This window comes from Heptranchias perlo, chromosome 4 (genome assembly GCF_035084215.1).
Source record: "Heptranchias perlo isolate sHepPer1 chromosome 4, sHepPer1.hap1, whole genome shotgun sequence".
NCBI lineage: Eukaryota > Metazoa > Chordata > Chondrichthyes > Hexanchiformes > Hexanchidae > Heptranchias > Heptranchias perlo.
The window spans coordinates 113,846,972-113,870,562 of record NC_090328.1 but is presented as its reverse complement, the minus strand read 5'-3'; positions in this window follow the sequence as shown (position 1 = coordinate 113,870,562).

The following is a 23,591-nucleotide window of genomic DNA, read 5'->3' as shown; positions in this document are numbered from 1 at the left end:
TTCAGCGGCATTACCATCACCGAATCCCCCACCATCAACATCCTGGGGGACACCATTGACCAGGAATTTAACTGGACCAACCATATGAATACTGTGGCTACAAGAGCAGGTCAGAGGCTGGGTATTCTGTGGTGAGTGACTCATCTCCTGACTCCCCAAAGCTTTTCCACCATCTACAAGGCACAAGTCAGGAGTTTGATGGAATACTCTCCACTTGCCTGGATGAGTGCAGCTCCAACAACATTCAAGAAGCTCGAAACCATCCAGGACAAAGCAGCCCGCTTGATTGTCACCCCATCCATCACCCTAAACATTCACTCCCTTCACCACCGGCGCACCGTGGCTGCAGTGTGTACCATCCACAGGATGCACTGCAGCAACTCATAGAGTCATAGACTTATACAGCACGGATAGAGGCCCCTCGGCCCATCGTGTCCGCGCCGGCCATCAGCCCCGTCCACTCCAATCCCATACTCCAGCATTTGGTCCGCAGCCCCCCACTCACCAAAGCTTCTTCGACAGCACCTCCCAAACGCGCAACCTCTACCACCTAGAGGGCAAGGACAGCAGGCACATGGGAACAACACCACCTGCACATTCCCCTCCAAGTCACACACTATCCCGACTTGGAAATATATCGCCATTCCTTCGTCGTCGCTGGGTCAAAATCCTGGAACTCCCTACCTAGCAGCACTGTGGCAGAACCTTCATCACATGGACTGCAGCGGTTCAAGAAGGCGGCTCACCACCTCCTTCTCAAGGGCAATTAGAGATGGGCAATAAGTGCTGGCCTTGCCAGCGACGTGCACATCCCATGAATGAATTTTTAAAAAACCCTGATAATGTCACAGAGAGGCAATGTAATGATGCAGGTCATCATAATTTATATCATTGGACCTTGCGTTTGGAAACAAGCAATCAGAAAGTTGGCCGAACACTTTTTCCACAAGGAACAATCGTCTCCTTAATATTTGTTTATTTTCGACAGAACGAGCTACCACTTAGATGTTCCATCAGCCGAGAGGACCAAGGGCTGATCAGAGTCAGAGATCTTCCCATGGCTGCTCTTGATGCTGTGCTGTCGCTGTCTGACAGGAGTTGTGATTCAAAACTAACTTGAGGCTCATGAGTGATGTATAAATGTCACCCAGGCCTTGCGAATTTTCATCATTTGCACAGCGCCATTTAACAAGGGCTGTGTAGCTACGGAAAATGTGAGCAATTTCTTCAGCTAACCTGATCGCTGCTTTCACAGTAAATGATACTGAGATGCAAAGAGAAAGAGCAAAACTGCCAACAGAGCAACAGACGGTCAGATCCCCGACTGTTTATCACACCAATTCTCATCTGGTTAAAAAAAAACTGGTAAAGGTTGATTAACAGGAGCCTCCCAAATCAACAACTGAGAAAAGCTTAAGATTTTAAATTAGTTGTAGAAGCACCAAGGGCTCACACATTTACACTTACTGTAGATTACTTGTGCAGACACAAAGTTTTCTGAATTTACAAAATTACATCTACTCAAGCAATCCTATCCCTGATATAGTCTTTAACAATTGGCCCTTACACAAAAAGCCTTTAAAGAATCAATCAAAATGAACAAAAACTACAAATGTGTGTAATCAGAATTGATTGTAACTTTTTAATTTTTAAAATGGTCCCCCCACAAGCACTGCCAGGTATTGTACCAGAATGATCCTGGCATTGACTGCCCTCTGGCACGAGCAAGGCATTGAACAGAGTCAGATTGGCTCGGCTGGTAGCACTCTTGCCTCTGGGTCAGATGGTTAAAGATCATAATCTAGGCTGTCACTGCAGTGCTACATTCAGACTATCCTTCATTGTTATGATCTGGAATGTGCTGCCTGAAAGGGTGGTGGAAGCAGATTCAATAATAACTTTCAAAAGAAAATTGGATAAATACTTGCAGGGCTATGGGGAAAGAACTGGGGAGTGGGATTAATTGGTTAGCTCTTTCAAAGAGCCAGCACAGGCACGATAGGCCGAATGGCCACCTTCTGTGCTGTGATTCTTTTCTATAATAACCATAGGCACTGACTGGCATGAAGCAGTGCGACAATGGTAGATTCACATTTCCCATGCACTGGGGTCCAGAGTTTCCAGGATACCAGGATATTTGAATCCATTGACTTAACTCCCAATAGGGGCAGTCGGCGATCGAGCGGAAAGTTCCAGCCTGAATCCCATTGGCGCAAAATCTGTGATTACTCAGGAGGGGCTCATTATTGGAACTTGTGTCACGTTTGCAGTTAAACCATTGGGATTTAGATTTCATTCCCTGCTTGGAGAGGCTCGATCAGTCACCAGGGTTCCCCAGAACCAGGCAGAAATCTTTATCTCCTCAATTAATTGCAAATGTGAAAAAACAAATCGGCTGCCAGCCAGTTAGTTCCAGCAATGACTGCCTTGGGCAAGGCAGAGGCAATTAGACAGTCTGCTCAGAGTGCACTCAAGCTTTTCAATCACTAGAAATGGAGAAGTGTTATGATGGGAATCATTGTTTCAGAGGTGACTTCCATCCGTTTCCAGTGACTGACGAGTGGCTGACTGTCTCACTAGGCATTTCCCTGCCTTTTGGAGGCTGGTGGGCAGAGCTCCCGTGCATTGGTTGAAGTACATACTTGCACCAAGCTATGCTTTCTCCCACTCTGCAATACTGCAAGTGGCCAGTCTAACTGAGGCTGCACACTCACAGCATTGTTAAACTTACACTTGATTCCATGCTGCTGGACAATATATACAGTGCATTAGTCAGCCAGCTTTAATGCAGCACTCTCTTCAAACATACACTCACTCAGTACAAAGAACTGGATGAGGGAAATTCTTTTATTGCCAAGGGGTGGAGTTAGGTCTCCCATTACGATATTTGTACTCTATTGATATTGGAAGCGACTGACTAAAATACCGAGAGAAAATACCAAACAAATCAGGACAGCAAATTTTAACATGTATTATAAATTGTGATACTACTTTTTAAAAACACAAGAAATAGGAGCAGGAGTAGACCATACGGCCCCTCGAGCCTGCTCCACCATTCAATCAGATCATGGCTGATCTTCGACCTCAACTCCACTTTCCCACCCAATCCCCATATCCCTTGATTCCCCTGGAGTCCAAAAATCTATCGATCTCAGTCTTGAATATACTCAACGACTGAGCATCCACAGCCCTCTGGGGTAGAGAATTCCAAAGATTCACCACCCTCTGAGTGAAGAAATTCCTCCTCATCTCAGTCCTAAATGGCTGACCCCTTATCTTGAGAATATGACCCCTAGTTCTAGACTCTCCAGCCAGGGGAAACAACCTCTCAGCATCTAACCTATCAAGCCCTCTAAGAATTTTATATGTTTCAATGAGATCACCTCTCATTCTTCTGAACTCCGGAGAATATAGGTCCATTCTACTCAATCTTTCGGCAATCATTCAGCTTGTGGTTGTCAGGAGGTCTAGGTGGTAAATTCACCTGAAATTATTGCACAGACTCTAATGTGCATTTCATACCTTTTTATTGGCTTCTTAAATTACTGCCGACACGAAGTTAAGCCAGTCAACAGAACAGTAGATGTAATCAGGCCAATTAAACTGTTTAGCAACAGGAAATGAACCACTTGACTTTTGGACACCAGATTACCTAGTGGCAACAGAAGCAAATATCACTAAGGTGGATATTATGGTTTGGGCAGCATGGACTGAACCATTTAGAAAAACAAAAGGGGAAATCATGAACTTGAGATACAGTGTGCCCATACAGCTTAGAGTATTTCTCACACCAAGACCCAAAGGACTGCAGAAAGAATCTTATAGTGCATTTACACTACTGGTTTGCTGCTCACACCAGCTCTTGTGTTAACTGGTAATAAAGAAAGACTTGCATTTATATAGCGCCTTTCACAACCTCAGGACGTCCGAAAGCGCTTTACAGTACTTTTGAAGTGTAGTCACTGTTGTAATGTAGGAAATGCAGCAGTCAATTTGTGCACAGCAAGATCCCACAAACAGCAATGTGATGATGACCAGATAATCTGTTTTAGTGGTGTTGGTTGAGAGATAAATAATGGCCCAGGACACCGGGGGGAACTCCCCTGCTCTTCTTCGAAATAGTGCCATGGGATCTTTTACGTCCACCTGAGAGGGCAGACGGGGCCTTGGATAAACATCTCATCCAAAAGATGGCACCTCCGACAGTGCAGTACTCCCTCAGTACTGGCACTGGGAGTGTCAGCCTGGATTATGTGTTCAAGTCTGTGGATTGAGGTTTGAAGCCACAACCTTCTGACTCAGAGGCAAGAGAGTGCTACCAATTGAGCCACGGCTGACACTGATATAAAGAAGGCATCCCTCATCCCGTCTGGTGGTAAAAGGAGTGAATGTTTAGGATGGTGGATGGGGTGCCAATCAAGCGGGCTGCTTTGTCCTGGATGGTGTTGAGCTCCTTGAGTGTTGTTGGAGCTGCACTCATCCAGGCAAGTGGAGAGTATTCCATCACACTCCTGACTTGTGCTTTGTAGATGGTGGAAAGGCTTTGGCAAGTCAGGAGGTGAGACACTCGCCGCAGAATACCCAGCCTCTGACCTGCTCTTGTGGCCACAGTATTTATGTGGCTGGTCCTGTTAAGTTTCCGGTCAATGGTGACCCCCAGGATGTTGATGGTGGGGGATTCGGTGATGGTAATGTTGTTGAATGTCAATGGGAGGTGGTTACACTCTCTCTTATTGGAGATGGTCATTGACCTGCACTTGTCTGGTGCGAATGTTACTTCTCACTTATTAGCCCAAGTCTGGATGTTGTCCAGGTCTTGCTGCATGCGGGCACAGACTGCTTCATTATTTGAGGGGTTGCGAATAGAACTGAACACTGTGCAATCATCAGCGAACATCCCCATTTCTGACCTTATGATGGAGGGAAGGTCGTTGATGAAACAGCTGAAGATGGTTGGGCCTAAGACACTGCCCTGAGGAACTCCTGCAGCAATGTCCTGGGGCTGAGATGATTGGCCTCCAACAACCACTACCATCTTCCTTTGTGCTAGGTATGACTCCAGCCAATGGAGAATTTTCCCCCTGATTCCCATTAACTTCAATTTTACCAGGGCTCCTTGGTGCCACACTCGGTCAAATGCTGCCTTGATGTCAAGGGCAGTTACTCTCACCTCACCTCTGGAATTCAGCTCTTTTGTCCATGTTTGGACCAAGGCTGTAATGAGGTCTGGAGCAGAGTGGTCCTGGCGGAACCCAAACTGAGCATCGGTGAGCATGTTATTGGTGAGTAAGTGCCGCTTGATAGCACTGTCGACGACACCTTCCATCACTTTGCTGATGATCGAGAGTAGACTGATGGGGCGGTAATTGGCCGGATTGGATTTGTCCTGCTTTTTGTGGACAGGACATACCTGGGCAATTTTCCACATTGTCGGGTAGATGCCAGTGTTGTAGCTGTACTGGAACAGTTTGGCTAGAGGTGCAGCTATTTCTGGAGCACAGGTCTTCAGTACTACAGCCGGGATGTTGTCGGGGCCCATAGCCTTTGCTGTATCCAGTGCACTCAGCCGTTTCTTGGTATCACGTGGAGTGAATTGAATTGGCTGAAGACTGGGTTCTGTGATGGTGGGGATAGTGGGAGGAGGCCGAGGTGGATCATCCACTTGGCACTTCTGGCTGAAGATGGTTGCAAATGCTTCAGCCTTGTCTTTTGCACTCACGTGCTGGACTCCACCATCATTGAGGATGGGGATGTTTACAGAGCCTCCTCCTCCCGTTAGTTGTTTAATTGTCCAACACCATTCACGACTGGATGTGCCAGGACTGCAGAGCTTTGATCTGATCCGTTGGTTGTGGAATCACTTAGCTCTGTCTATAGCATGTTGCTTCCGCTGTTTAGCATGCATGTAGTCCTGAGTTGTAGCTTCACCAGGTTGGCACCTCATTTTCGTTTCATACAATAGGTAGAATCTGGGTAGTGAAGGTTGCAATTTAAACTATTCCAGTGCTACAGCCACCATTGCATGATCAGTAGTGATTACTTTATTTCAATTATCTATTCTAGTACTTCCCCTAGGTTTAACTTGAGGACCAGTATCACAAGTGGGTCATAGGACCAAGGGGACCCTCTGCTCATAGCCTCTTGCTCCTGTCTGCATTTCTTTATCTGGGAAGCCTGGTCTCACCTCCTACATCCCACTGACGTGATGCTCCGAGGGGGAAGGCTAGAAGCCTGGTATGTGCTATTGTCCTGTGAGACAGCAGGGTCAGGCATGTGGACTCCAGCCATTGCCATCTCACTGGGCCCTGGATCTGTGTCCCTACTGTTCAACAGGATAGCGAGTCTAATGGTAGCTATCAGATCCTGAAAGCCCTGTGAGACAACAACCTGCATTGTGGCCTCCGCAATCTGGAAGGCAGTACTCAGATTTCTGTTTATTCTCTCCCTATTGCATGAGGTTTTTAAGGTTGGGGGCCAACACTGGAGGAGAAAGGCCAAGATCGAGTAAACAAAACCTATCTATTTACTAGAACTTTCCAATTGGCAATCTATGGGTCACTTTCGGACTCAGAAGAGCAGGAAGGGGGCCAATGCAGCTTCATGTATGTGTTTAAGCAGATTAGTTCTCCCAAACTTCTGAACGATCTCTGATTCTGCAGAAGGGTTTCTCTTGAAAAAGCTTCTGAAGATCAAAAGTGAAAGATCCAGGGCTGGTGAATAACTCTCCAGATTTGTTCAGATCAGATGAAAGTCACCATCTAGACTGGGATGAATAGTGGCATGATGCCATTCAATCTGAGATAGATACCACACAGGTTGGATTGATACAAATGCAATTTGCGATTCAGCCTGTATCAAAACAGCCAAGCAGCTTGATGTCTGGAATCAGCCGACACTTTACTTCTTTCGTAGACATGTTTTATCAACTCCAGAGCATGCCTGGACCACTTGCCTCCAGCAAGACCATAGCCTGTTCCAAAGCTCGGTCAAGGTTTTCTGGGAGAAGAAGCCACCTTCTAATTGACAGGATAATGTGAGCATTGTGTCAATTGTCAGGCAGCCAAAAAAATAAATTGGAGATTAAAACCATCGAGCTGAGTAACCAGGGAATCCATCGAGTTAGAAAAGGTAATGCTGAACGAAACAATGGTCAACTTACCTGAAAATATATAAAATTACCTTTTTTGTGAAACGTGGAAATATGCAGTGAATTAATAGAGGATTATTAAAGGTCTACTAGCTTTCATCTGACAATTGACTATTCTTCATTCTTTTGCTTCTGCCAGCTTCTATGTTTGCTTTTTGTTAAGAACAGGTGTGATCTGGTTTTGATCATGTCAAGGTTTATAGAGAGACATATAGCATATGGAACACACTTTGTACAGATGCATCCCTCTGTAAGCTATTCAGGAGGCTAAATCACACTTCAAGCAAAGCAGAAACTCTGACACAAAGCCAGAAGTAGAAATTCCAATGTATATGCTCCAAAAAGGTCAGGGACCAAGGGGATAATCTAACCCAAATGTACATATATTACTTCATCAATTTATTTTTTTACCAAATATTTCTATAGGTACGATTTAAAATGTTTTTGGTTGTGTTGTGATATTATTGGGTCATCTTATGCCACACCTTATTCCTGGATTTGGAAACAGACATTGTACCTATTCCTGAATCTCTGGTAATGCCCCTCTTTAACTGCCCACCCCCAAATGATTTGGCCTTTGATATATCACGATAGGGCAGCACCCAGCGCCCAAAGTGCCTCAACCTGATGGCTTGGGTTAAAATCGGGAATTCACTGGCAGTAATTTTAACTTTTGGCTTCCTGTTATACACCTCTCCCGATTCTCCTTTCCATTGGTGTATAATGAGTGGCCAATCCGATATCTCCTGTTTTACATTATCAAAAGTTAAAATGACCTCCATTTGAAAAGGAGAAAGAATACTATAAACTCAAAGAGGAGAATAAACGCCATAAATTCAAAGCTAACAAGAAGGAATTGTAGAGTATTGTAGTGTAGTGTACAGTAAAGTATTATAGTGCGGTGTAGAGTTTGTAGTGTAGAATATCGTAGTGTAGTATAGAATATCGTAGTGTAGTATAGAATATCGTAGTGTAGTATAGAATATCGTAGTGTAATGTAGAGTAGTGTAGAGTATTGTAGAGTAGTGTAGAGTATTGTTGTGTAGTGTGGTGTATTGTTGTGTAGTGTGGTGTATTGTTGTGTAGTGTGGTGGAGAGTATTGTAGTGTAGTGTTGTGTTGTGTGGTGGAGACTATTGTAGTGTAGTGTAGATTATTGTAGTGTAGAGTATCGTAGTGTCGAGTATTGTAGTGTCGAGTAGTGTAGAGTAGTGTAGTGTAGTGTATTGTTGTGTAGTGTGGTGGAGAGTATTGTAGTGTAGTGTAGAGTAGTGTAGTGTAGAGTATTATAGTTGTATGTGAGGGTACAGTTGAACTAGCCAATAACTCTGTATGGAATAATTTCTCTAATCCAATTTAATGTCCTTTAGGGAAGGAAACCTGCCGTCCTTACCCGATCTGGCCTATATGTGACTCCAGACCCACAGCAATGTGGTTGATTCTTAATTGCCCTCTGAAATGGCCCAGCAAGCCACTTAGTTATACAATCTCGCTAAAAAAAGTCACAATAAGAATAAAACCGGACAGACCACCCGGCATCGGACCACTAGGCACCGGACACGACAAAGGCAAACCAAGCCTAGTCGACCCTGCAAAGTCCTCCTCACTAACATCTGGGGACTTGTGACAAAATTGGGAGAGCTATCCCACAGACGAGTCAAGCAACAGCCTGACATAGCCATACTCACAGAATCATACCTTTCAGCCAACGTCCCAGACTCTTCCATCACCATCCCTGGGTATGTCCTGACTCACCGGCAGGACAGACTGACCAGAGGTGGCGGTACAGTGATATACAGACAGCAGGGAGTGGCCCTGGGAGTCCTGAACATTGACTCTGGACCCCATGAAATCTCATGGCATCAGGTCAAACATAGGCAAGGAAACCTCCTGCTGATTACCACCTACCGTCCTCCCTCAGCTGAGAATCAATCCTCCTCCATGTTGAACACCACTTGGAGGAAGCACTGAGGGTAGCAAGTGCACAGAATGTACTCTGGGTGGGGGACTTCAATGTCCATCACCAAGAGTGGCTCGGTAGCACCACTACTGACCGAGCTGGCCGAGTCCTGAAGGTCATACCTGCCAGACTGGGCCTGTGGCAGGTGGTGAGCGAACCAACATGAGGGAAAAACTTACGTGACCTCGTCCTCACCAATCTACCTGTTGCAAATGCATCTGTCCATGACAATATTGGTAGGAGTGACCACCGCACAGTCCTCGTGGAGACGAAGTCCCGTCTTCGCACTGAGGATACCATCCAACGTGTTGTGTGGCACTATCACCGTGCTAAATGGGATAGATTCAGAACAGATCAAGCAGCTCAAAACTGGGCATCCATGAGGCGCTGTGGGCCATCAGCAGCAGCAGAATTGTATTCCAGCACAATCTGTAACCTCATGGCCTGGCATATTCCTCACTCTACCATTACCAACAAGCCAGGGGATCAACCCTGGTTCAATGAGGAGTGTAGAAGAGCATGCCAGGAGCAGCACCAGGCGTACTGAAAAATGAGGTGCCAACCTGGTGAAGCTACAACTCAGGACTACATGCATGCTAAACAGCGGAAGCAACATGCTATAGACAGAGCTAAGCGATTCCACAATCAACAGATCAGATCAAAGCTCTGCAGTCCTGCCACATCCATTCGTGAATGGTGGTGGACAATTAAACAACCATCGGGAAGAGAAGGCTCTGTAAACATCCCCATCCTCAATTATGGCGGAGTCCAACATATTAGTGCAAAAGACAAGGCTGAAGCGTTTGCAACCATCTTCAGCCAGAAGTGCCGAGTGGATGATCCATCTCGGCCTCCTCCTGATATCCCCACCATCACAGAAGCCAGTCTTCAGCCATTTCGATTCACTCCACGTGATATCAAGAAACGACTGAGTGCACTGGATACAGCAAAGGCTATGGGCCCCAACAACATCCCAGCTGTAGTGCTGAAGACTTGTGCTCCAGAACTAGCTGCGCCTCTAGCCAAGCTGTTCCAGTACAGCTACAACACTGGCATCCACCCGACAATGTGGAAAATTGCCCAGGTATGTCCTGTCCACAAAAAGCAGGACAAATCCAATCCGGCCAATTACCGCCCCATCAGTCTACTCTCAATCATCAGCAAAGTGATGGAAGGTGTCGTTGACAGTGCTATCAAGCGGCACTTACTCACCAATAACATGCTCACTGATGCTCAGTTTGGGTTCCGCCAGGACCACTCAGCTCCAGACCTCATTACAGCCTTGGTCCAAACATGGACAAAAGAGCTGAATTCCAGAGGTGAGGTGAGAGTAACTGCCCTTGACATCAAAGCAGCATTTGACCGAGTGTGGCACCAAGGAGCCCAAATAAAATTGAAGTCAATGGGAATCAGGGGGAAAACTCTCCAGTGGCTGGAGTCATACCTAGCACAAAGGAAGATGGTAGTGGTTGTTGGAGGCCAATCATCTCAGCCCCAGGACATTGCTGCAGGAATTCCTCAGGGCAGTGTCTTAGGCCCAACCATCTTCAGCTGCTTCATCAATGACCTTCCCTCCATCATAAGGTCAGAAATGGGGATGTTCGCTGATGATTGCACAGTGTTCAGTTCCATTCGCAACCCCTCAGATAATGAAGCAGTCCGTGCCCGCAAGCAGCAAGATCGGGACAACATCCAGGCTTGGGCTTATAAGTGGCAAGTAACATTCGCGCCAGACAAGTGCCAGGCAACAACTATCTCCAAAAAAAGTGTCTAACCACCTCCCCTTGACATTCAACAGCATTACCATCGCCAAATCCCCCACCATCAACATCCTGGGGGTCACCATTGACCAGAAACTTAACTGGACCAGCCATATAAATACTGTGGCTACAAGAGCAGGTCAGAGGCTGAGTATTCTGCGGCAAGTGACTCACCTCCTGACTCCCCAAAGCCTTTCCACCATCTACAAGGCACAAGTCAGGAGTTTGATGGAATACTCTCCACTTGCCTGGATGAGTGCAGCTCCAACAACACTCAAGAAGTTCGACACCATCCAGGACAAAGCAGCCCAATTGATTGGCACCCCATCCACCACCCTAAACATTCACTCCCTTCACCACCGGTGCACTGTGGCTGCAGTGTGTACCATCCACAGGATGCACTGCAGCAACTCGGCAAGGCTTCTTCGACAGCACCTCCCAAACCCGCGACCTCTACCACCTGGAAGGAAAAGGGCAACAGGCACATGGGAACCATACCATCTGCACGTTCCCCTCCAAGTCACACACCATCCCGACTTAGAAATATATCGCCGTTCCTTCATCGTCGCTGGGTCAAAATCCTGGAACTCTCTTGCGAACGGCACTGTGGGAGAACCTTCACCACACGGACTGCAGCGGTTCAAGAAGGCGGCTCACCACCACCTTCTCAAGGGCAATTAGGGATGGGCAATAAATGCTGGCCTTACCAGCAATGCCCACATCCCATGAACGAGTATATAAAAAAAATAAACATTTTAAAGAGAATACCATCGATGGATTCATAAGGGCTTTTGAATTATTAGCAAACCATCATAAGTGGAAGAAAGAAGTTTGGGTGAAAAGATTGATACGGTCACTTAGTGGTAAAGCACTCACTACATTTTCTTGTCGTCTTGGATCCGTTGGAAAGTGTGGACAATGAAGTTGTAAAAATGCTATTCTTACTGGTTATGAATTAGCTCCTCGAGCTATAGGCAAAGAGTTTGAGGAAAGCTGCAGAGCATCAGTCGGAGAGTGGAGGATATTCTCAAAATTGTGTCCAGATGGGGAGAATGTAACAGATTAGAGAATCTGCTCAGGTATTGATTTCTGGAAGCATTTCCAGATGATCTAAGAGTATCGTTGCTTCATCAGCCCTAAAACTAAGAAACAGGTACGGCGGTTCCTCGTGTTAACTGGCTAAATGTGCTGGTTCATTTCCAACTGAGGCATTGATTTGACACAGAAGGTTTTCTGGTCTGCAGATATGGAAAATGTTTTTGTGAAGCTGAAAGACTGTGTATAGACTGTGCATAGACTGTGTGCGAGGTAGTCCAGATTATTATCGAACTTTCATAGCCCTTATTAATGCAGAATGGACAGAATGGGGGACCTTGGTCATTTATCTGAATTGAATGGTATTGGCTTGGGAACTGACTGACTGAGCAATTGAAAGGGATTTGCCCACACATTATCTGGGTGCTGCAGAAGTTACGACTGTACTTACAACTTAGCATTCTGACCACGATCCCTTAGTGCGATTACATCAGTTTTTAATAAAAGTGCACGTCTCTTGAGATGGAACATCGCTCTGGCCACGTGCGACACGGTCATTCAAAATTGTCGTGGTTCTCAAAGCGGGAATGCTGACAAGCTGATACGCTAGGGATAAACGTCACAAGCACCATTACCAGTAACATTTGCAAGTACCAAGCGTGAAAAGGTTAACTAATATGACGGAAATGAAGCTTAGCACCAACTGTTGGCCAGACTCCACCGCTGAGATAGTATTACCACTGGATGAAAGGGTCACCACAATCCTGAACCTCTCTATTTAACACATGCTAAACTGCCATGGGGGAGATCTGCAATATCTCTCAATTTGCAGTACTGAGCAAGTGATTGATGCAGTAGGGCAAACAGTTTCATCACTTTCCCCATGGGTCACCTGCAACAGAATGAAAGGTCTCCACAATTGTTTCAATGGCAGGATTCTCCAAAGTTCATGGTGTCAGTGATGGCACCTTTGTGGCTCGACAGACCCCTACTCATAATTCCATGGCTTTCATGAACTGCAAGGGATTCCATTCAATTTCTACATTGTCTGGGACCATCGAAACAGGATCATGCAAGTAAATGCCCACTTCCCAGGCAGAAGCATGATTCCTTCATTTTAAGGCAATCCTATGTGCCAGGATTATTTTTTCAGAGAAAAAGAATTCTAAGGATGGTTTCTAGGAGACCTAGGCTATCATCTTCACCCTGGGTCGTGTCACATCTAGGTGCTAATGCTTCTGGAGGTTATCAAAGGCAAACAACAGGGCAGTGGGAGGTGACCGACATCAGAAAGGCTGAACTCTAATATATGTGTCACTCAAAATAGTCAAAAGAATGGGGGGGGGGGGGGGGGAGGACTTATTTGGAAATTAAGGATATATAAGATGGTGGTTTTTACACTAAAATTCAGTCTCCAGTCTTCAGTCTTTGTCTAGTTCTAGTTCTTTTAGTAATACTTTGTCTAATATGTAGAAAGTGTCTCTGTAAAATTGGAAATCACATCTCCAACAGAGAGAGAAAGGTTACAGAAGTTTAAGATTGTACAGCCATACCAGCTAGATACAGGCAGAGGTCCCAACACCTCTCAGGCAGCTATGAAGAGATACATGTAGACACAAGTGTGTCATTTAGATGTACAAGTCTCCCTGAGATCAAGGGAGGCGAGATTTCAGCCGTCCAGTCCAGGTGCAGTTACCAGTACAGAAGGTGAATCTCCCCAGGAACAGAGCATCCAGGAAGAACAGATAGTATCTCTACAGACAGAGGTTCACCTCGCTACAGACAGAGGTTCACCTCGCTACAGACAGAGGTTCACCACTGACATTTGAGAATGCTCACACCATCTTCCCAGAGGAAGGAGAGACAACCAATTCATCTGCACTAGCTCATATGGACGAGGTCGCATGAAGTCTGGAAACACTGTGAACTGCAAACATACATGGACATTGATCTATTCAATAAACTGGCTCTCTAATGATGTTTATTTGTCAGTTATCTAAGGCGTCTAATCCTAAATTAATCTCATCAATTTATATCAGTCTCAGACCCTGATCTCAACTGTAAATTATAATCAGCAAGCAGTTAATGCTGAATTACTGTTACAATTGTCTGGGTAACCTTTGTCATTTATTCTGTTAATCAAGCCTATCTACTGATTATTTTTATACTCAATGTTTAAGTTTAAGTGTTGCTAACTATGATTCTTAAGTTAACAATTGTTAGCTCAAAATTTTGTTGTCTGACTCTTTTGATAATTGGCAAGAAAGGGTTAATTTATTCACTCGGTGGGGATCCTGATGGGAGGTTGGTAATGTAAGTACTAATATAATCCAAACCGATTGATACAAGACAGTTCAGAAGTCAAATTTGGGCATCATTCACTCCTAGGAGGTAAATGCAGACAGTAAATCCTGACAAAAAGTTAAGGTGAAGAGTTAAGAATTTGTTTAATGTCCTTGATAAATATTGTCCTTGATAATTAATGTCCTTGATAAACATTTTCACATCGTTCACCTGAGGAAGGAGGTAGCCTCCGAAAGCTTGTGAATTTAAAATAAAATTGCTGGACTATAACTTGGTGTTGTAAAATTGTTTACAATTGATAAATATTCTTGTTAGGGTATTAATCTCAACATTCTTACAAGAGCACAATATTAAAAATATATCTAATAGTCTTTAAGTATTTAATACATTAAGCATGGTGTATTTAACATGTCATAGTATTTAAGCATTTTCCAACTTGTTTGGTTGGTGTCTTATTCTGCTAATCACAGGACTTCAGTCCATAATCATGGAATTAATGGCTTGAAGTCACAGGGTTCTCTGCCTTAACTAAGATATGGCCATATTGTATTGGTCTTGTTGGCAGCACCAGTAACACCAGCAGGACAACAAGTGATGTGGTGGGTCAGCATTGTCTGGTCTTCTCAGAGACTCAACTTTCTTGAGCCCTAGCACTAACTTCCCGCTGATGTGCTCAGGAAAAGAGGAAAATCAAATCCTATGTACAGTGTTCCTGTTCAGTTCAGCAGATCTGCAAATCACCCCTTTGTAGAAAATCTAATGATAGGAGCTTTAGGGTGCTCCTATTTGCCTATAAGCAGTTTAAACATTGCAACATATAGCTCTTAATATAATTTCTCATGATTTGGCCCATGCTGAGTGGAGGGAGAGTGTAGGCTCTGTGGATCACAAGTTATCGAGGGGGTGCCGTTTGATCTGATCAATCATTATAGTGCGAATTTAACCTCAGAGGTTGTGATTTTTTTTTGGTAACTCCAGATACATTATTCTTGATAAGAGCTGTCACCTTTGGGGACAGCACCTTGATCTCCCCCAGCAATAGTGACATTCATATCATGGAGGCGTTAATAATGATCCTCATAATCATATCGCACCTTTCACGTTGAAAGTGTTTTACACAATGAATGATTTTTGGAGTGCAGTAATTGTTGTGTAGTCAAACATGGCAGGCAGTCTACAACCAGCAACACCCCACAAACAGCAATGAGATGAATGGCCAGTCAATTTGTTTGTAGAGTTGTATCACTTGAGGGAACAATAGTACCAAGAGCACTGGGAGGACTCCCTGCTAATTTTCAAATTGTGCCAAGGGATCTTTAACAGCCACCTGAAGACAAGACTCTGGTTAAATGTCTCAACTGATGGGTTGCACTTCCAATAATGCTGCACTTCCTGAGACGTGCACCAGAGTGTTAAACCAGATTATGCCCCCAAACCCTGATGTGGCTCTCAAATTCACAAACCTCTGATCAGAGTTGTGACTGTTGCCATCTCTGTAACCTCCTCCAGCCCCACAAACCTCCGAGATCTCTGCGCTTCTCCAATTCTGGCCTCTTGCGCATCCACAATTTCCACCGCCCCACCATTGGCGTCCGTCCCTTCAGCTGCCTAGGCCCTAAGCTCTGGAATTCCTGCCCTAAATCTCTCCGCCTCTCTACCTCTCTCTCCTCCTTTAAGAAGCTCCTTAAAACCTACCTCTTTGACCAAGCTTTTGGTCCTAATGTCTCCTTATGTGGCTCGGTGTCAAATTTTGTTTGATAATCGCTCCTGTCAAGCACCTTGGGACCTTTTTACTTGCATATAAATGCAAGACACACACAAATTGAGATTAACTGTATTATTCTAAATCTTAATCTGTGATTTCAGTGAACTTCAGCCCGGGTAGCCTGACATGAACTGAGGGAATACACATCCTATTTAAAGGGAGCTGAAGGAATCTCTTTAGCAATGGACTCTGTGCCCACAATGACACAGCTTGGGGAGGGGAACCGAAAATTCTACATTTGACTTAATTCACCCACCTTATTTTTGTAGTGGATGGTCCTCTTTGTTTTGGAGACTGTGCTGTAATGTTTGGGCAGATCTGCTAAATATCAACTCATCCATCTTGGAAGGTTTCCTCCTGACTACAATAAAGTATCTGGTGACTGAACATTTTGTGCACACTGTTTGATGCATAGTTTTCAATTTCTTCTTCCATTTGTTGCGTTCCTCCCCATCAACGAACACCTAAATACCTGGTCATTATCACATTGCTGTTTGTGGGATCTTGCTGTGCGCAAATTGGCTGCTGTGTTGCCTACATTACAACAGTGACCACACTTCAAAAGTACCTCATTGGCTGTGAAGTGCTTTGGGATGTACTGAGGTTGTGAAAGGTGCTATATAAATGCAAGTTTGTTCTTTCTTTCTTTCGAGAGCTGTAGCCATTGACTCTGCTTCCTTTTTAACCCAGGGTGGCAGTGAAAAAACTCATGTATTGAGGGAAATCATAAATCAGATGACAATCAAAATTGAAGTTCAAACTCAGGTTCACTGATTAGACATTTCATCACCCAACACACTTTGAACATTTTATTTTCCATACAATTACTTTTCCCAAAAGCTCAGTGGTCCCAATTTGAAATCGACGGTTTCACAAAAAAAATCAAGGACTTACCTTAGAAAAATAAATAGAAACCCTTTTCCAAATGGGGGCAGGGAAATCTGAAATCACCAGCTGGTTATTTTCGAATGTGTGGAAATTAAACAAATATGCTTTGAAAACTGCCTTATGTTCTCCCCACCCTCAACTACTCAATCAAATGCTGGACAAATATTGTAACACTGATATTATCCAGCTGTAGGGTTAATTAAGAGAGAGAGAAAAAATAATTATCAATCCAATTGACCAATCATCAATCATGATCATAGATAATTGATAATAAGAAAGATATAACTAGTAACTATATACCACACCTGTCGTCCACCACCCTGAATTCAAAAAGGACCACAAGGACAATCCTGGTTATAATGTTTCCATTGAGAGGCGTGCTCAGTGCTGTGCTTGCATCTTCCCAGCCCTCTCCATCATTGTCCATTGATGGGTTTTTGTGGTTCAGAAAGAGCTGCAAGCCTCTACACTTCTGGGGAAGACTGATAGCTCGTCAATAGCATTAGCCAGCAATATGACTTGCACTGGTGTAGAACGGGATCAATACTGGAGAGTAAAAAGTCTAATAAGTTGACATGGCCATCCTCAGCTGGGCTCACGTTACCAGAAATGAGTTTTTGTAAGGAATCAGTGTCACTGCCGGTTATTCACCCCACACCGTGATTTCTTGACTAAGATTTATTGCCCTCTGTTTTGTGGGCAGCTCGGGATAAGCTAGTGAAAAGGAGAGAAATCATTTGGGTTAAATGAACACAAAACAAGACTTAAACTATAATTGTGCCTTTGACTCAAAATACAGTATCAGTGCCTTTTATATTCTTTTCTTCAAATAAACAATTTTAGTTTGAGGCTGATTATGTACATTGATCAGATGGCTCGAAAGACAAATTTGAATTTATATAGAATGTACACAAATGTAAGTTTTCCATTGTGGAATAACTGCAGCTTATTTTTTCACTCTAGATTTCCTTTTCTTAAATGCTGCTTTAAGACTTGACCCTTTCTAATTCAACATAACTAATATAGGGGAAAGATTTCTTCATCACAAAATCATCAAACTGTTCTCTCTAAATTGGTTGATGATTCTGTTACACAAAACGCACAGAGGGAATCTTCCCCATAACCATGATTAAACCAACAGATTCCAAAAATCATCTTGAATAGCAATACATAAATCAAATATTTCAGAAGGAGGCAAAATAAAAATGTGTGGCAGACCTGTCAGTCTCGCGAGGACTGCCATTTTAACAAAGGTCGGTTTAAAAAGTCACCGTTTTACTTTGAGATAGGAATGCTATGTTTCTGAGCATCTGCTAAATATGATCAACTAAATTGAAACTGATGCTTAACTGGAAAGGTAGCTGAAGAATGTAAATCATCACATAATTACAACACGACCTGGACACATGAGAAGTCAATAGAAACTTCATCCAATATGTTTTCCTAAGTGGGATTTATGAGGTATCAAAATAAAGGTGAAGGGGAGGGTCACAATTCCTCATTGTGTTGTCAGAACACCCTCTTTATCATCGATGACCAGGGCTCATATATTTCCTTCACATTTGCGACAGAGTTTATGGGAATATTACTAGATTTTCACCAGCATGTCAAAAAGGTTCTTGGCTTGGGGATTGTCAAAAGTGCTTCCAGAAACATTTCATTCAAAGGTCATCTCAGAGCTGCTATGTTGCTCCAGCAAATCAATTTCGAGGCATTGAACACAATAAGTCTTGTAGAGGCCTTCACTGTACCAGGCCTCGGCTCACACTCCTATTGGAGGCCTATCACTATTAGTTAGGACTATAGGCAAATCTCTTCAGTCCCTGCAACTAATCAATATCCAGGTTCATTACACTCTTTCTAATGTAGAGTGAATGTGATTGGGTACAAAGTCAAGTGATTAGGGAACATTTCCTTCTATACAGAGTCGATAAAGAGTTTCTCAAAATGACCGTGGGCTGTAATAATACAGAAAGTTTTACATAATGCTCTCAACTTAATATTTAATAGACTGTTTAGTGTGGGTATGTGTATAGAAATTACAATGTTAATATATTCCTTTTATTTGTAAAAGCAGTGCTATGGGGAAGGCTCTTAATCAGTAATGACTAAAGAAGATTTTCATTTCTGACTGATGGGAACCCACTGAAAACGGACAATGTTTGTCTGGGGATCATTGGTCAACTTTTACTTTTTAAATAAACTTTTACCATATGTTCTACTATCAGAATCCAAAGCATACTCAAGAAGTATACTTTATCCTCATCTAGCCCACTGCACCAACCAATAGTGAGAAATGCTCACATATGTATTATCTGTCTATCTCCTGCATTCCTTATACAATTGATTTTTTTATATAAGGTGTATTTGTAAAAATTTAAACTGAAGAAAACTTGGATGACACTTTACCCAGTAGGTTGGTGCAGTAGAGCATGCATTTCTACTGTGATGTATTGTGGCCCTGTGAGACACTTGTTCTGGGGCCATCTTCTTTATAAATGAATCATTTTAGGAGGGTAATTTTCCCACAGAATGGGCAGCAGTAGATTTATGGCACATGACGCCAGCTAAAAATTCTCATCCTAGTGTTCAAATCCCTCCATGGCCTCGCCTCCCCACCACCCCCCCACCCCCACCTTGCCCCTCATCTCTGTAACCTCCTCCAGCCCTACAACCCTCCGAGATCTCTGCTCTCGTCCAATTTTAGCCTCTTGCACATCCCCGATTTTAATCACTGCACCATTGGTGGCCGTGCCTTCAGCTGCCTGGGCCTTTGACCAAGTTTTTGGTCACCTGTCCTAATATCTCCTTATGAGGCTCGGTGTTAAATATTGTTTGATAATCGCTCCTGTGAAGCGCCTTGGGACGTTTTACTACGTTAAAGGCGCTATATAAATGCAAGTTGTTGTTGTTGGAAATCTGCTAATACCCAAGATGCAGATTTCCTCATATAAATGGACAACATAAATATTTAAATATCCCCTTAACCTGCTCTTGGAAGCATTGTTTTTTAATGTCAATGTGCAGAGATTGGATGGCCTACCATACGGTTGGTATATTTATTTTAGGATTCGCCCTCACTTTTCCTTCAGGTCCAAACAGGGTTTGAAATGCATGGCTGGAGCCTTGTTTGATTGACAGCATAACCCCTGACTCTAATTGAAATTGAAGGCGTCCTGGTGGGCTAGCCTTTTTGTTCTACCGTGGTGATTTTAAGACCTGCTTTAATTTGTCTCTGCTTCTGTAGAGAAGATGCTTCCACTTATGAGGGAGACTAAAACTAGGGGCCATAAATATAAGATAGTCACTGATAAATCCAATAGGGAATTCAGGAGAAACTTCTTTACTCAGAGAGTGGTGAGAATATGGAACTTGTTACCACAAGGAGTAGTTGAGGTGAATAACATAGATGGATTTAAGGGGAAGCTAGATAAGTACATGAGGGAGAAAGGGATAGATGGATAAGCTGATAAGGTTAGTTGAAGATTTTTTTTTATTCGTTCATGGGATGTGGGCATCGCTGGCAAGGCCTGTATTTATTGTCCATCCCTAATTGCCCTTGAGAGGGTGGTGGTGAGCTGCCTTCTTGAACCGCTGCAGTCCATGTGGTGAAGGTTCTCCCACAGTGCTGTTAGGTGGGGAGTTCCAGGATTTTGACCCAGTGATGATGAAGGAACGGTGATATATTTCCAAGTTAGGATAGTGTGTGACTTGGAGGGGAACGTGCAGGTGGTGTTGTTCCCATGTGCCTGCTGCCCTTGTCCTTCTAGATGGTAGAGATCGCGGGTTTGGGAGGTGCTGTCGAAGAAGCCTTGGCGATTTGCTGCAATGCATCATGTGGATGGTACACACTGCAGCCACGGTGCGCCGGTGGTGAAGGGAGTGAATGTTTAGGGTGGTGGATGGGGTGCCAATCAAATGGGCTGTTTTGTCCTGGATGGTGTTGAGCTTCTTGAGTGTTGTTGGAGCTGCACTCATCCAGGCAAGTGGAGAGTATTCCATCACACTCCTGACTTGTGCCTTGTAGATGGTGGAAAGGCTTTGGGGAGTCAGGAGGTGAGTCACTCGCTGCAGAATACCCAGCCTCTGACCTGCTCTTTTAGCCACAGTATTTATGTGGCTGGTCTGTAGCCTTGTAGGTTACAGCACTTTAGGTACACATCCAGGTACTTTTTAAATGAGTTGAGGGTTTCTGTCTCTACCACCCTCTCAGGCAGTGAGTTCCAGACCCCCACCTCCCTCTGGGTGAAAAAAAAATTCCTCAGCTCCCTTCTAATCCTTCTACCAATTACTTTAAATCTATGCCACCTGGTTATTGACCTCTCTGCTAAGGGAAATAAGTCCTTCCTATCCATTCTATCTAGGCCCCTCATAATTTTATACACCTCAATTAAATCACCCTTCAGCCTCCTCTATTCCAAAGAATACAATCCCAGCCTATCCAATCTGTCATCACAGCTAAAATTCTCCAGTCCTGGCAACATCCTCGTAAATCTCCTCTGTACCCTCTCTAGTGCAATTACATGCTTCCTGTAATGTGGTGACCAGAACTGTACGCAGTACTCAAGTTTTGGCCTAACCAGTGTTTTATACAGTTCCAGCATAACCTCCCTGCTCTTATATTCTCGGCTAATAAAGGAAAGTATCCCGTATGCCTTCTTAACCACCTTATCTACCTGTCCTGCTACCTTCAGGGATCTGTGGACATGCAGTCAACAGAATACTCGCTACTATTGCTATTTTAGTGCAGGTATAGAATCCCTTTACACCCAGTCGTAAGATTTCTCTGGGCCATTGCTGGGAGATTCGAGACCTGTGCCTGTGAAACCTTAAAGAAAAGAATTGACATTGAAAGTTTAGAACTGCAATCTGAGTATCGTGTACAGGGGGGGCGTCCCAAACATGTCTGGATTTATTGCACCATGTGCAATAGCGAAGTGATAATTAAACAATAAACTTTGGATTCCCCAAGACTACCAAGCAATAAGAAACATTCCCTGCCCTGCGCACTAATTAACAGTCAGCATGAGGGAGCTGTTTTTAAGGCGCGTATCCTGGAAGAGACTCCAGCTGATTGTTGTTTCATGTGAGTTGTATTTCCAAATTGAACTTATTGCTACTAGACTTATATATATTTTGTAAAGTAAGAGCAGATAAGTGTTTATTGGCCCAGGGCAAAGAAATAAATAAAAAGAAAATTATAAAATATATCATTGTGATTTCTGAGCTGGAAAATTGACAAGAATGTTCTGAATTGTTTTGAAGCTGTAATCTTTTAATATAATATAAAGACTAGCAAATATTGCTTATGGATTTAATTGGTCATTTCTGCCCAACTGAAGGGCAGAAAGGCGAACTTTACATTGGGGCTCCAAGGTCTGGATGCTGATAAAAGTGTGTTGGATTGTCAACCACAAAACCATGAATATTTCCTCTCCGAGGGCACCAATTTGGGGCATCACATGGCGCCATCGGAGATGCTGGTTTTGGTCCGAACACTTTCCTTAATTGTCAATCGCAGCTGTGTGACAGTGGGAAGTTGCTGAGGGGAGAGAGAAAAAAACGGAGAGAGCGTCATTTCTAGACAGCTGTTGCATGCCCTTCAGTACCCAACCAAGAGCTGCCTCAGATCAGGTCCAGGGATAGTTCGTGCATGACTTGGAATTAAGGTCAAGCTGGTGAGGAGAAAGATGAAGAGACTAACACCTGTTTGAAAAACATTCACTTTCTCTCAGGCATCTCTTACCAAGTACCCAAAGGTCAGATCAATCAATCACATGTGGGAAATATGATTATATATTCTTTTTCATTTAAAAATGTTATGCCTTGAAAATCAAACCAAAAGTTTGTGATTTTTTTTCAGGAGCACATTATTTTATTAATATTTCAGAAATTAAATAATTACACTTTATGGGTTCTTGCAGCTTTAAATTGAATCTGGTTGATGTGCTCTGGCAGCATTTGTCTGGTGTTGGGTTTAACTTCCTGTCAATTTTATTCACATTTTTTTGGTGCCTTTTAGCTAAATTGTGATGCCAGCACTAAGAAAGTGGGAAGATTTATTTTTACAGAGAAGTCTGTTACAGCTGAAAACTGGAGAGAAACTGAGAGTGAGAGTAAGAAATGGAAATCGAGGCAGAGTAAAGTCATAGTGTGAACAATACTGAGGTATGGACATAGAGGAGAGAATGAAAGATTGGTAAGAAATAAAGGCAGACAGGACCTGTAAGTGAGTCATGTGGATACAAACCAATCGATTCGGGTAAAACGGAACATTCAGACAAAGAAGAAGAGCTGGAAGACAATGTAATATGACGGAGAATGAGAGAAAGAGCAGAATCAGGAGGAACAGGCAGCCAGAAAGACTGAAAAGGAACAGAATAACCACAGGAAAACAGAGTGACGTAGTGTCTGTCAGCGAGACACAGATGTGCAGGCGATCGGCAAGTGCCCTCAACACTTGAAACACTTGGATTTATTTTTAAGGCAGGTTAGCAACTCTATTGATGTTGAAGAATACACCTCAGTGAAGCGTTAACATGTGATAGCCACTACCGTATTCAAAGGGCAATCTCTCCAAATCTCATTGAGCTGAGTAGGACACAGCACATTACTGGCAAGATGACAGTATCCCAGCACGCTACATCCGTGTTCTGTGACTCCCAGTGCTGTTACAACATGCTTATTCAAATCAGTTCTTCAAAAATCTGTTCCACTTCACATGTTCAACAAC